This window comes from Canis aureus, chromosome 4 (genome assembly GCF_053574225.1).
Source record: "Canis aureus isolate CA01 chromosome 4, VMU_Caureus_v.1.0, whole genome shotgun sequence".
Lineage (NCBI taxonomy): Eukaryota > Metazoa > Chordata > Mammalia > Carnivora > Canidae > Canis > Canis aureus.
This window is the reverse complement of record NC_135614.1, coordinates 39,522,524-39,535,411: the sequence shown is the minus strand read 5'-3', so window position 1 is coordinate 39,535,411 and position 12,888 is coordinate 39,522,524. Positions and strand designations below refer to the sequence as shown.

At 47.0% G+C, this 12,888-nt stretch overlaps 1 long non-coding RNA gene across 1 annotated transcript; it reads left to right on the top strand.

Moving 5' to 3' along the window:
- Positions 1-375: 375 nt before the first annotated feature.
- On the top strand, positions 376-11,242 carry LOC144312585 (uncharacterized). The gene is made up of 3 exons (XR_013378086.1): positions 376-742; positions 3,434-3,678; positions 4,881-11,242. It is a non-coding gene; the product is annotated as an uncharacterized LOC144312585 (long non-coding RNA).
- Positions 11,243-12,888: the final 1,646 nt, after the last annotated feature.

Below are 12,888 nucleotides of genomic sequence, written 5' to 3'. Positions count from 1 at the left end.
TTTTCCAGGCCTGTAGAGTCACAGGCTCAGCCTGAGGTTGAGAACTTCCCTTTCAGACCCAAGCACCAGTCAACTAACAAGTTCAGCTTGATATTTTGCAATACTGCTTTTTGAAAATACTATGAGTGTTATTCCCTAAGGATTTCTGCAACATTCTTCAATGTTGGAGGTGCTAGGGAATGCCAGCAATAATTATCACCTAGCTGGGCTCCAGCTAGAACTAAAGATATTTTAATTAAGTAGATGAGTAATCTGATGCCTCCTTAGAAAATGGGCAGTTAGTATGTAAATAGATGATTATTCATCGTGGAGGAGGGGGGGATGTTGTTTTATTTGCTCAAGCCTGGTAGATTTGCCTCTCAGGAAGGAGTTCCTTTGCACTGGGCTGGTACACAATATTCACTTTGTAAATTTAACAAATACAATCAGATGGGAAAGAGATATATAAATCTGGAGTTCATATACCAGCTTTTATTCTTTGTGCCACTAATTTGATCTAAATTGTCACTATTTTGTCATCAGAGCATGGGCCTGTTATTTGGGTGGCATGCACTCATTAGATGACCATTCGCCTATCCAGCCATCGTCTTTTAGCTCCCGCCCTGCCCTGCGGCCAGCCCTGTGCCAAGCAGGCACGGGGACCAGAGGGGTGGAAACCTGCTTCTCGGTGTGGAAGAGCTGCCAGCCTGGTGGAGGACCGTCGGGGACACAAACAGCCTCCAGGCTAAGGCTACTCAAAGGAGTGAGTGCGCATGAGCAGAAGCAGCTCTGAGGGAGGGAAGGGTTGGCCTTGCTCAAAGCTGGGGGGCAGGGGCTCAGATAGGCTTCCCAGAGGAGCTAGCTGACCTGTGAACTAGGGAAGGGATTTCCCGGGAGAGGAAGCAGCACCTGCAAAGGTGTGGAGGCTGGAAACTGCACTGCATTGGAGGAGACTGTATTCAGCTGGGGGAAGGAAAGTGAGAGGGGGATGTGGCCAGAACCAAGGTGAATGTAGCAGGGCCAGGTGGCAAGGAGGTCTGTTCTAGTGGGAAGGGGAGCCCTCTGGGGAGGAGGCCAGTGGGGCACATGGAAACATTTTCTCTCCTCCCTCCTCAATCCCTCCCTCCCCCTTCATTCCCTTCTTTCCTTCCTTCCTTCTCCCCTTTTTTCTTCCTTCCTTCCTGCCTTCCTCCCCTCCTTCCTTTTTGTTTCAATGTTGGGTTCTAGAAGACTACTTTGACTATATTGACCTGTGGGTTAGCTCCGAGCTATACAAAAGGAAGCAAATAGTCAGGAAAAGGTCAAGGTCTGAATCTTGGCTTTGTTGCTAACTAACTGGGTGGCCAAGTGAAGGCCACTTCACCCTGTTGGCCTCAGTCTTCTTACCTGTAAAATGGAGTATGTGAGCCAGCTTATTATCTCTAAGGTCCCTCAAAATTTGGAGCTCTGCAATTCCAAATCCTCAGACTGCAACAGCAACAAATCCGGGAAACATTTCCTCCAGAGAGCACTGTGTAGCCATGTGCCCCCAGGGCTGGCATCTGCTCTGACCCCTACAGTACAGGGAAGGAAGACAGCACTGCCCACACACAGAGCCAATTCCATAACCCAGTGATGAGGTTGGTAGACTTCCCTGAACATGTTCCAAGGAGACAAGGGAGGGGGGACTTATGCACACCTGCCTCATAGCAACCCTGGGGAAGGTGGAGGGAAATCTCACTTGGATGACATAGGAGAAGAAAGCTCATTCTGTTGTGCCCAAGATTGCGAATCCGAGAAACCACCAAGGAGCCGACACCGATGCAAACACACGAGGGTTTATTTACAAGCTCCAGCTTGGGTCCAAGTATACCTGACACAGCTGGGTTTTTTATGGGCTGGTCTAGGGGATCTTCAGAAGGGGTGAAGGAATTTTTTTCCATTCCAATAAGGGGGAAAGGGTGGGGGAGTTTCTTAAGATCTGAGATGGGATTCTCTGCCAAGGACATTCTAAGCTTTATTGTCTTTCCAATATGGGATTCCGGCCTAGGACATTCTGCAGTTTTTCCTGTAAAGTTCAGCTCTTATTCCCAGGGGCCTGAGATGGCTGTACTTGTGCTAATGCTAAACTTGAGGTGGAATGGCCTTAATTTTTCTCGGCCTCCACAGTTCCTCAGATTTAAAGCAAACCTATGCCTTTTCTGGCTTTTGGCAAGGAAAACCAATCTTCAGGTCCTAAGCAGATAAGACAACTATAAAAAATATATATATATTTGCAAGCTTTGCATGAGGCATTTAAAAGTAAAAAGCACTGGGGACACCCAGCAAGGGATCTGAAGCCCAGGAAGTTACTTTGATTATTTAGGTGATCTCATTACCCTTTTCTCCATTGAAGAACAGAGTAAAAGGACTTATTAGTATCCTACCTCTCTCCACTACAACTCTGGTCGAGAATTGGACTTTTGTCTTTCCAAGGACTTTGAACAAACAGCTTTACTGAGTACACAAAATTGAATGTGGGCAGAGGCCAGGCCATGCAGCATGTTTTCCTCTTGTGTGACCATCTCAGAGCACAGGGGACACGGCAGGGGAGGAGGGGCAGACACAGAACTGAAAGTCCCACTTTCTCTCTTCTCATCCCAGCTTTGAGAGACATAGCCAAGCCTGATAAATGAGAAGGACTTGGTCTAAGAAAACAAATCTATCCACAGCGAACCTTTCCGAATTCCATGCCTTTCTTGAAATAATTGAGATTTCAGAGAAAAAAAATTAGACTCTGTTTTGGCAGGTCAGTTCTTTTTTTGTCTTGCTTGCCAAACTGGTCACCCTCAGTAGAAAACGTTGGAGACATTTCACGCCCATTGCTGGGTGTTTCTTTGCCTGGAGGGAGAAGGTGTCCCCGCACTGCACCTAGCTGGCAGACAGGCCTTTGTGATGCTTCTCCACAGAGGGCAGGCATGGGCTGAGGGAAGGGGCACGGACATTGAAACAGCAACCTCACTGGAACGTGGCTCTCGGATTTGTCAGACTTGGGTCTTTGGTCTAATTATTTAATTTTACTAAGCCTCTTGCTTCCATAAAATGGTGATTAACACACCTATTCCCAAATGCCCAGAGCTCTGTATTTTCTTGAGAGGCAACTAGGAGTTTGTGTGTGAAGAGGGTTGGTTTTGCAGCGAGACAGACCTCAACTCGGCACCCACCTGAGAGCTTAGGAAACCGTGTCTGTCATCAGGACCTCAAGGGACAATCACTCCCCCACTGTCACCCTCACTTCCCTGGTCACCTTCCCTCTGTCCTGCCTTCTATCTTCAGCGATCAGAGTCTCAGGTGTTCCCCTTGTGTGGGTTCAGATGACCAGGGGACAGGAGGCCTCTCATCTGACTCCCAAGCAGAGGGTCCCAGATGCTCTGCTTGGGTTTTTGCCTTTATAATTGTTTCTTTCTGCCTTCTTTTCCTTTTCATGTCTCTGCAGCTTCCTGCCATGTGGTTGCTCCAAGTGAGAAACAGTTGGATACCAGGCTACAGTGCAGCAGGTGTCCTGGGACTGGAAATCTTACCACTGCAAATGGCAGCTTGAGTGTGTGTGCACATGCACACGTGCGTGCACACATTGGCTGTGTCTCAACCTGACCTGCAGAACGACAGGCTGGCAATGACGCAGTTCTAGCAATGATGTGCTGATTACACCTACCAGCAGAACTGTGGCTTCAGAGCCAGGTCAGCATAGTGAGAGGCTATTTTGTCCAGTGCTTAAAAATATGATTTTTCTTAAAAGACCTGGATTCAGATCCCTGTTGTGGATACATGGTGTCATCTTTCTGGGTCTCGGGTCCCATACTTATCAAATAGGGAAGATATTGCCTACACTGGTGGCCCATTATAAGAATTAATCGGGGCTATGGGCATGCAGTTTCTGGCACACAGTACCATGACTAGGATCCTCATCATCCTCCTCTTGCACTCTGCCCCTTCTAGCCCCAGATGCCATGTGGTTGCTTGGGGGTCTGTGAATCATTGATAAGGGTCCGGCTTGTGAGGGTGGGAAACGTCTATATGGATTTGGGCCTGACACTGTGTGACTGAATGACTGTGCCCCAGGATAATAAGATACTGAAATTAGAGACTAAACAACCACCCACTCCTGTAGAGAAAGAGAAAGCCATAGAAACTGCTGGTGAGTCAGAACTGAGAAGGCAATACAGCAGTTTAAGGACAGAGGACAGAGGAAAGCTAGGGAGCTGTACCAAGAAGTTTCCACAGCCATGACTCAGGAAGAGCTTTTCTCAAACTTTCTGAAACAGCATCCCACCTGAACTAGCCAGCCCTCTCTAGTTAGGCAATCTGCTTTTTAATAATTCTTAAAAAGCTTGGTGAACAAGAGAAAGGATACTAATGTGTATTGGGTCATCCATTCTTCTATAGCATCCTCAACAAGCCCTGAGGGATAGGTATCAATATTCCCATTTACAGATAAGGAAACCAAGGTTCAGAGAGGTAGAGCCACTCGTCCAATGTCACACAGCTTGGGATGTGAATCGGGGTCTATTTACTGCAAAACTTTGCTTTTCCCACTCAAGTAGACTACATTCCACTAACGCTGGGTCAGGTTATTAACATTAGAATGCACTCATGTTTTGCTGGAATAGGCTACCAAAAATCACCGGAAAACAGTCCTTTCAGATGAGACTATCTGGGGGCCTGTGCACGAGTTTTCCAGCTTAATTGTAGGCTCCTTGGCAATCTCTGGTAGGCTTGCTATAAGCACTCACTACATGTTGACTGGATAAGGACAGTAATAGCTGACATTTATTGAGAGTTTACTATGTGCCAGGCTCTTTCTCAAGCTCTTTTTATGTCATATCCCATTTAAGCCTCACAATAACACCTAAGCATTAGCCACTGTTATTATCATTCTACAGATGAAGAAACAGAGGCACAGAGAGGAGAAACAACTTGCTAAAGACAACACAGCAGACCTGGGATTTGAACCCAGGTAGCTGTTCGGGCTGTCGAGTATATATTCCCAATCCCACTGCTATAGAAGCCGTTTCCTAACTGAAGAGAAGATGGATGGACAGTTGGACGTCAGGCAAAGGTGAGAAGGGATCCATCATCTACCAAGTGTCTCCTACGCAACAGGCCCTGTAGTGAGTGGGCTCTTCGCCTTTCACACCATGTACAACCCTCACAACAAGTGTGCAGGGCTAGTCATGTCTCTAGTTTGCACACGAGGAAACTGGACTCAGAAGGTTAACATGACTTGGAAGAGTCCCTCACCGCAGAGCTGAAATTTGAAGCAAAAGTCTCTCCCACCATCACCCAAGGTCTTTCCAGTCCTGCAGTGTGCCCCTCGGGGGCCACAGGGGGCACGGGGCGTGGCGTGGGGCAGCTCTCTGGTTGTGGAACCAGGGCCCCAGCAGCCAGCCCCCCACCGCACCCACCGCGGATTGGCAGCCTTCTTGTGAACTTTGCTCATTACAGGTTTTCATTTTCAGTGATGCTCCTGACAGCTTTTGTGGGATGATTGCAGGGTGGAAGACTGCAACCTTTAAAGGTTTGGTAAAAACTCTGCAAGTGGGAGGTCTGTCGTCTTTCCGGGGCGTGTTGTCAGCTGCAGCTTAGAGATGTTTCTTTACAAACCCTGGTGCCTGAGCTCTGGGGCGGGGACAGCCTGAACTCCGGCAAAGGCCCAAAGGCCGGGATGCAGGAGGAGGGGGAAACCAGGAGAGAGGGGGCAGTGAGATGACAGGCTGGGGCTCCAGGGTCGGCAGGGGCCTCCAAGGAAAGCCTGTGCCCGGGCCCTCGGAGCAGCTCTGAGGCCACAACAGGGGTCCCTGCACAGCACTCGGGCCTGGAGAGAAGCCGGCAGTCTGGCAGGACCTGTCTCCTTTTGTGCCCCTGGAAATCGAATTGCCAGTCCTGACTTGCCTTTGGCTCTTTGCCTCAGTTTCCTTCTTCTCTATTCTTGAGCCTCTAGGGTCATATTGAAGCTGAAGCTTGCCAGCCCAACTCCTTCCAATCCTGCAGGGTGCCCCTCAGGGCTGTGGAGGGCCCGAGGGGGCTGCGGCATGGGGCAGCTCACTGGTGGACCGGAGCCCCAGGAGCCAGCCCCCCACCACACGCACCACAGCCTTCTTGTGAACCTTGCTCCTTGCAGGTTTTCATCCCTTACTTCTGCGCACCTTGGTGGAGGCAAGCCCTGGGGAATGCAGAGGCATAGCAGGTGCTGCTTCTAGCTTAAGATCCTCGTAGCCCAAGGGGACATCTGCAGATGCAGGTGGCTCCAGGCATAGGAGAGGAGCTGAAGAGATCAGTGAGATTCCAAGCAACTGGAGTAGGTAGGGTGGATGGGGACCAGTGGGGAGAAAAGTGGCGTAGAAATTATACGGGGCTGAATGCCATTCAGAAAAGTTCTGACATTTCCTGTGACTCAACATTTTCTTATATGTGGTCTCAGGAACACTCATATCAGAATCAGCTTGCAGCACTCATAGAAATGCAGATTCTGGTTCCCACTCCCTGAACCAAAGGGGATCTCAGAAGATGCCCAGGAATGAGCATTTTTTAAAGTGCTTGAATAAACAGTATGCATTCCTGTAGACAAAGTTTTTAGCTGCAGTGAGGCGATTAGCTCTGACTTTTAGGCATATCCCTCTGGAAGGGCAAAGGATGGCATGAGAGAAGTCTGTTGTTAAACAAGTCTCCCATGCACCAAAGGTGGGGCAGAGGCCAATTGCTCGGCAGAGAGGGAGCTTCTCTACCGGGCTTTCCACACCAAAGGCCATTTTGAATGTCCTAGAAGACCAGCACCTATGCAGCTTCAGCACAAGTGAGCTTTGTGGGTGGTAAGCCAAGCAGCCAGGGCTGCTGCGGTACACAATTCCAGCCTGGCAATCGTGTAGCCTGGAATGTGGCTAGTGCCCCAGCAATGGTGCAGTGCCTTGGCCCTGCAAGTAGGCAATCCTGAAATGAATGTGACAGAGAAAACCCAAAGGAAGCAGAGCTTGAAAGCAGCTGGTGGGGTCCCACATCTTTGTCCCACTAGAGGGAAAGCTGGCACAGCATCTGGGACTCTGCCACAGAAGTTATCTGCAGGCAACCCTTCTTTTGTAGTTGTATCTACATGTTGCAAGTGTTTAAAAAATGTGGGGTTCAGAAGAGTTTAAAGAAGAAAAAAAATTTTCCCCTCACCTTTCATTTTTACCCTCCAGAGGTAACCACTGTTAATAATGTTCGGTGTATTCATCCAGAAAAATACTATATAAGGATAAAAGAAGTCTTCTGAACACCAATCAGCTCATACTCTACATGCAGTACTTGAACTTGTGCCTGTTTGTTCGTTTAAAACATATCCTGGATAGTGTATCATATGAGCTTACAGAGCTAGGTCTCATTCTTTTTCATGGCTACATAGACCTCCATGGCATAGATGCAACTTCATTTTATTTTATTATTTTATTTTATTCTTAAGAGTTCAGCTTTTTATTGAACAAGTTACAGAAGAGGCTTAGTCAAAAAGACCAAAGCATGAGTCACCATCAGACTCCTGATTCTTCTTTCTTTGCTTCCATTTTCTCCTCCTGGGCTGGCGCCGCAGTGGGGGAAGGAGCGCCGGGCCTTCTGTGGGGCAGCACCTGCTACTGGGGCAGGTCCCCGAGCCCCATCTTGCAGAGCTGCAAGATGAGGCTCCCAATGTGGAGGCCCTGGCAAACAAGCCCTGCCAGAAAGGTTCAACATTCACACCTGCTGCCTGAAGGAGGACATTGATCTTATCCTCCGTGGGGGCTGAGGGCCAAGTAGATGCAGGCGAGCTCTGAGACAGAGGCTCTCCTGTGGCCGGGGGAGCAGGTGGGCAAGTGCTGAGCAGGCACTGCCTCGCAGGACCCTAGTCCCCAGATGAAGTGAGGGCCTCACTCTAACCCAGTCTTAGCTTTCTCGGAAGGATCCAGCATCTCAGCGGCATCTGAGGAAAAGGGGTCACTTTCATTTTATTTATAACCAGCCCTTGTGAACAGATCTTCAGTTTCCAATTTTTGCCTTTAAAGACATGACTGTCCTCTTCTTTACACCCCATGCTGGCTTTCTCTCTTATGAGCTCCCCCTCCGGTCTATGCGGGCTGTGCCACGAGGCCACTTCTTTGTATCAGAGCCACAGTGATCCACTGCAGAATGAATTACTAATTGCACAACGTTTTGTTTTTCTCCAACTACAGTTGCTCTAAGTTCCATTTAAGGAGGGAGTCTTTAGCAGCAAGTTTACAAAGCTGCTTTGGGGCCATCACTCTGGTCGAAAGATGCCTCTTTGTTACATACTTCCCAGGAATCAGGGCTCTTTGGGACCCGGACTATTCAACTCCCTCCCTAAGCTGCCCCCAGGTCCTCCAAATCTGTCCCCTTCTGCAGCAGAAGATGTTAAGATGCAGTAGAAATTGCTCAGACTTTGAAGTCATTCTAAAGCAGGATCAAATTTTGGCTTTGCCTTCATGAGCACCAGAGAGTGAATCACTCACTCCTCCGAGCCTCTATTTCCTGACCTATAAAATGGGATAAATATAGCTCCTAATTACAAGGTTGAAGGGTCATAGAACATTTCTATCTTTATATATACACGAAAGGCTTACCGGAGTGCCGGGTGTCCACAGCAGGTGTGCTGCCCACTTTGCGCCTTTGCGGTCATTGTCGGTGCAAGCCAAGATTTTGGGAGGCAAGGTTGAAGAGTTGAAAACAGATTCTCCCCACCCCCACCGGGACCCAGCAGGTGTCATCTCTGCTGCTGCCAAATCCATTCTTTCTGACCTTTAGGAACTCATTCAACTGCAAATGTTTATTGGCCTCCTCCTTGGGAGGGTGGCAAAGCATATTGCTTAGCCGTTTAGCATCCAAATGGGAACTGTCACACACTGCTGGTGGGAATGTAAAGTATGCAACCACTTTGGAAAGCAGTCTGGCAGTTTCTTATAAAACTCAGCATAAATCTACCCTTTGACCCATTCTAAGTTGTAAAGCAAAGCAGGGAAAGCCTATGTCCACAGAGAGACTAGCACATCAGTATTCGGAGCATCTCTATTCAAAATAGCTGAAAGTGGGGGAGGGTTTGGGGAATGGCCCAGGTGTCCATAAACAAGAGAATGAATAAACAAACTGGTATAGTCACTCAGTGGGATACTACTCAGCAATAGAAAGGAATAAGCTACTCATACATGCAACTACATGGGCAAATCTGGAAGACAATAGGCCAAGCAAAAGGAGTCAGCCACAAAAGGGAAACATACTATGTAATTTCATGGATATAAAGCTCTGGAAAAGGGACATACCTATAATGGAGGAAAGAACCGTGATTTTCTGGGAGCAAGTGAGGTGGGTATTGCGTGGGAAGGCACAGGAGGGAACTTTCTGGAGTGATGGAAATGTTCTAAATCTCCATGAGGTTTGGGTAACACAGGTGTATACGTTTGTTGAATTTCATTGAATGCTACTATTAAGATTTGTGCATTTCTCTCTGTAATGTTATCAACAAAACGTCAATAAATGTTGAACTCCAGGTAACGATACTCATGCTGAAGAGTTTAGGGGTGAAGTATACGGATTTCTCCAACTTTCTTTGAAATGCATCAAAAATGAGGTGGATTGATGGCTACGTAGGTGAATAGACATATGGTAGAATAAATGTGGGAGAATGCTAACAATTGCAGAATCTAGGGGGTAGGCACACAGGTGTTCACTGTAAACTTCCTTCGAATTTTCAGCGTGTATGAAGTTTTTCCTAACATGATGATGAGAGGAAGCATCCAGAACCTTAGTACCTGGGTTTGAACCTTAGCTCCACCCTTTCTTAGCTCTGCCACCTTAGACAAGTTCCTCAATCTCTCCATGCTGTGAATTTCATCATCTGAAAATGGAGATGAAGTGTGGGTTTATTCTGAAGATTACATGTGTTTTCACGTGGGAAGCGCTTGGAACAATTGGTGGCACACAGCACTTAGTGTTTTCTTTGGCCCATCAATACACTGAGATGTTAATAGTGTGTCTCTGTCTTCAAAGACTATATCTATATAATCCCCACCAACATGCACCCTGAAAGGCAGCCTAGCAGACGCATATTATTGAACCTTGGAGTCTAGAGTCCCAGGAGTCTCGGATCAGTAGTTATTCTCTTTGAACCCCAATTTCCTCATCTCTAAATTGGGAATAATTCACATTGCTTTGGGCTTTAAAGATGATTAAATAAAGCAGCTAAATGAAAGCGATTGAAGCAGGGTTCAATAATAAATGCTCATTGAATGTGTACTTCCCAAACTAACCTCTCCTCTCTGCTGACATAATTGGAAGGGATTGATTGAGTCGTGGCCTAATGCAGTACCCCTGCATGCACACTCTTGGCAGGATCTCAGTTGTAGGGCCCTGCAGCCTCTGCCAGGTGGAGGTGGTGGTAGGAGGAGCTGTGAGAGTAGGGAACATCTTGCCCCAAGCACTTGGGGCAACTCCTTACCAGCCCTTCTCAGGGATATCACCTCAGCCTTCAGAGGCCTGCTGGCAGTCTATTCAGCCCTGAATCTGGAGTCAGCCGAGTCTGATTCTGGAATAGTCATCTCGTTATTTCAGACCTATGTAGGACACCAATTATGTGGCATCTCCAACCCCGGGCCTGGCAGGCCACTGTGTGGGGACATGCTCTGGTAAGCCAATAGACCAGAAGAGGCTGTTCACAATGTCAACAGCTGATTATCCAGTGTAATTTTATTATAAAATGATCAAAGGGAACAGATTTTGACTTACAGTTAAAAGACCTGTCTTGGCAGAAAGTTAGAATCACGGGTGAGACCATCTACTAAAATTTCATGGAAACAAACAGTGATTTAAACAAAAAGTTTAAACTGATTTAGCAGGGCTTTCTAAATCTATTATTTCATGATTTTTAAAAACTTTTCTAATGGGTACTTTGACTTCCTATTAAAATGCCCTCTCTATCTCACTGCCTGCCACTCCCCCAAAAAAGAAAATCCCTCCATGGTCAACTTCATTGGCTTTTAGGGAAGCAATTTTTCATCCTCAGTCTTAAAATCCATTTGGATTTCGAGAGGATTTAAATGCATGTGTTGCTGATACTCTTATTTTTTACAAAGATGCTATTTTGTAAGAGAAATTTGCAGAACCCCCTAGAGTCTCTTTAGAGATCTTTTTAAAATGCTTTGACGCTGTAGGAGTTGAAGGGCTGCTCGGAGCTCTGTGTGTGTTTTTTACCTTCCTCTTGGCAACACTTAAATGGAATTTAAATCCCAAATGTCATGAACTTTCCACTGAGTTTAAACTAGTTAGGGAATCTTCTCTAAGTAAGCAAACCATGCGCAAGGCCCTGGCTAATAAAAAGATATAAGGGCAAGTTAAATGGTACAATGGGATGGAAGGGTGTCCTTTGCACCCTCATTTGGCACTGTTCCTGTTACCCAGGTAGCTGCTGTCTCCCTAGTCCTTCCTCCCAGGCTGGCTCACTCCCCATGAATTCCTGCCCAAACTCAGGTGCCTCATCAGCTTCCCCAGAAAGCACCACCACACCAAACATATTGAGATTTTTTATTGTAATTTCTAACTCAAGATTTCTGACATCCCAGGGCAGATCCCATGGCCCTCTGCACAATATTTGCACATTCATAAGGCCCCATTGGACATTGATGGGGGTACAGAGGACTAGCTGAGGACAAAGCACAAGCCTAGGGCAGCACATTGACAAGTCCTTGAAACAGACAGAGGGACATTCCTCTATGGGCTCAGCTGGATGTTAATACTTTGCTAAGGGCAAAGGCAATCTTAGCCCGACCCCCAGGATCCTGTAAGTTTACTTTAACATATAAAAACTCCTTTAGAGGAGATAGAACATAAAGACTCCTAACTCTGGGAAATGAACTAGGGGTGATGGAAGGGGAGGAGGGCAGGGGGTGAGGGTGAATGGGTGACGGGTGCTGAGGGGGGCACTTGATGGGATGAGCACTGGGTGTTATTCTGTATGTTGGTAAATTGAACACCAATAAAAAATAAATTTATTATTAAAAAAAAAAGTCCTTTAGAAATTTCCTTTATCTCTAAACCCCCAAGATATATATTGACAATCATCCCCCAAGCACGTGGCCCACTGATATACATCTGAAGGGTCCCATGACTCAAGTTTTATTAGACAGTAATAAGTGACCTTTTCCCAACAATAGCTAGCCTCCTCAAGGTCCAAAGGAATTTTCCAAAATTCCTTAGAGACTACGCTATCCTCAAACCCCTCTCAACTCCCAGGTATATAATCAGCCACCCCTCACAGGCCGGGGCAACAGTTCTTCCTGCCCATGGGTCCTATCTCTGTGCTTTAATTATACCACCATTTTGCACCACAGATGTCTCAAGAATTCTTTCTTTCCTTTTTTTTTTTTAAAGATTTTATTTATTTATTCATGAGAGACACAGCGCACACGTGCAAGAGAGAGAGAGAGAGAGAGAGAGAAAGAGAGGTAGAGACACAGGCAGAGGGAGAAAAGCAGGCTCCATGCAGGGAGCCTGATGTGGGACTTGATCCCAGGACTCCAGGATTATGCCCTGGGCCTAAGGCAGGCGCTAAACCACTGAGCCACCTGGGCTGCCCTCAAGAATTCTTTCTTGGTCTTTGGCTCCACACTTCACCCCACCAAACCTCACCTATATTCCAAAACTTCATCAGACATGACATTCCCAAATCTCCCCTTGACCCCGAGCCATCAAGATACCCCTTTGCCCAATCACCTTTCCTCATTATGTTGATGTCAAAGGCAGTGTTGCAGAGTGGTTGATCCTCAGATTTTGGAGTTGAGCATATGGGTTTTCAATATCCAGCTCCATGACTCTGACTATATGGCCTTAAGCCAGTGACTTCACCTTTCTGCACCTCTTCCCTCATCTGTAAAATGGAGA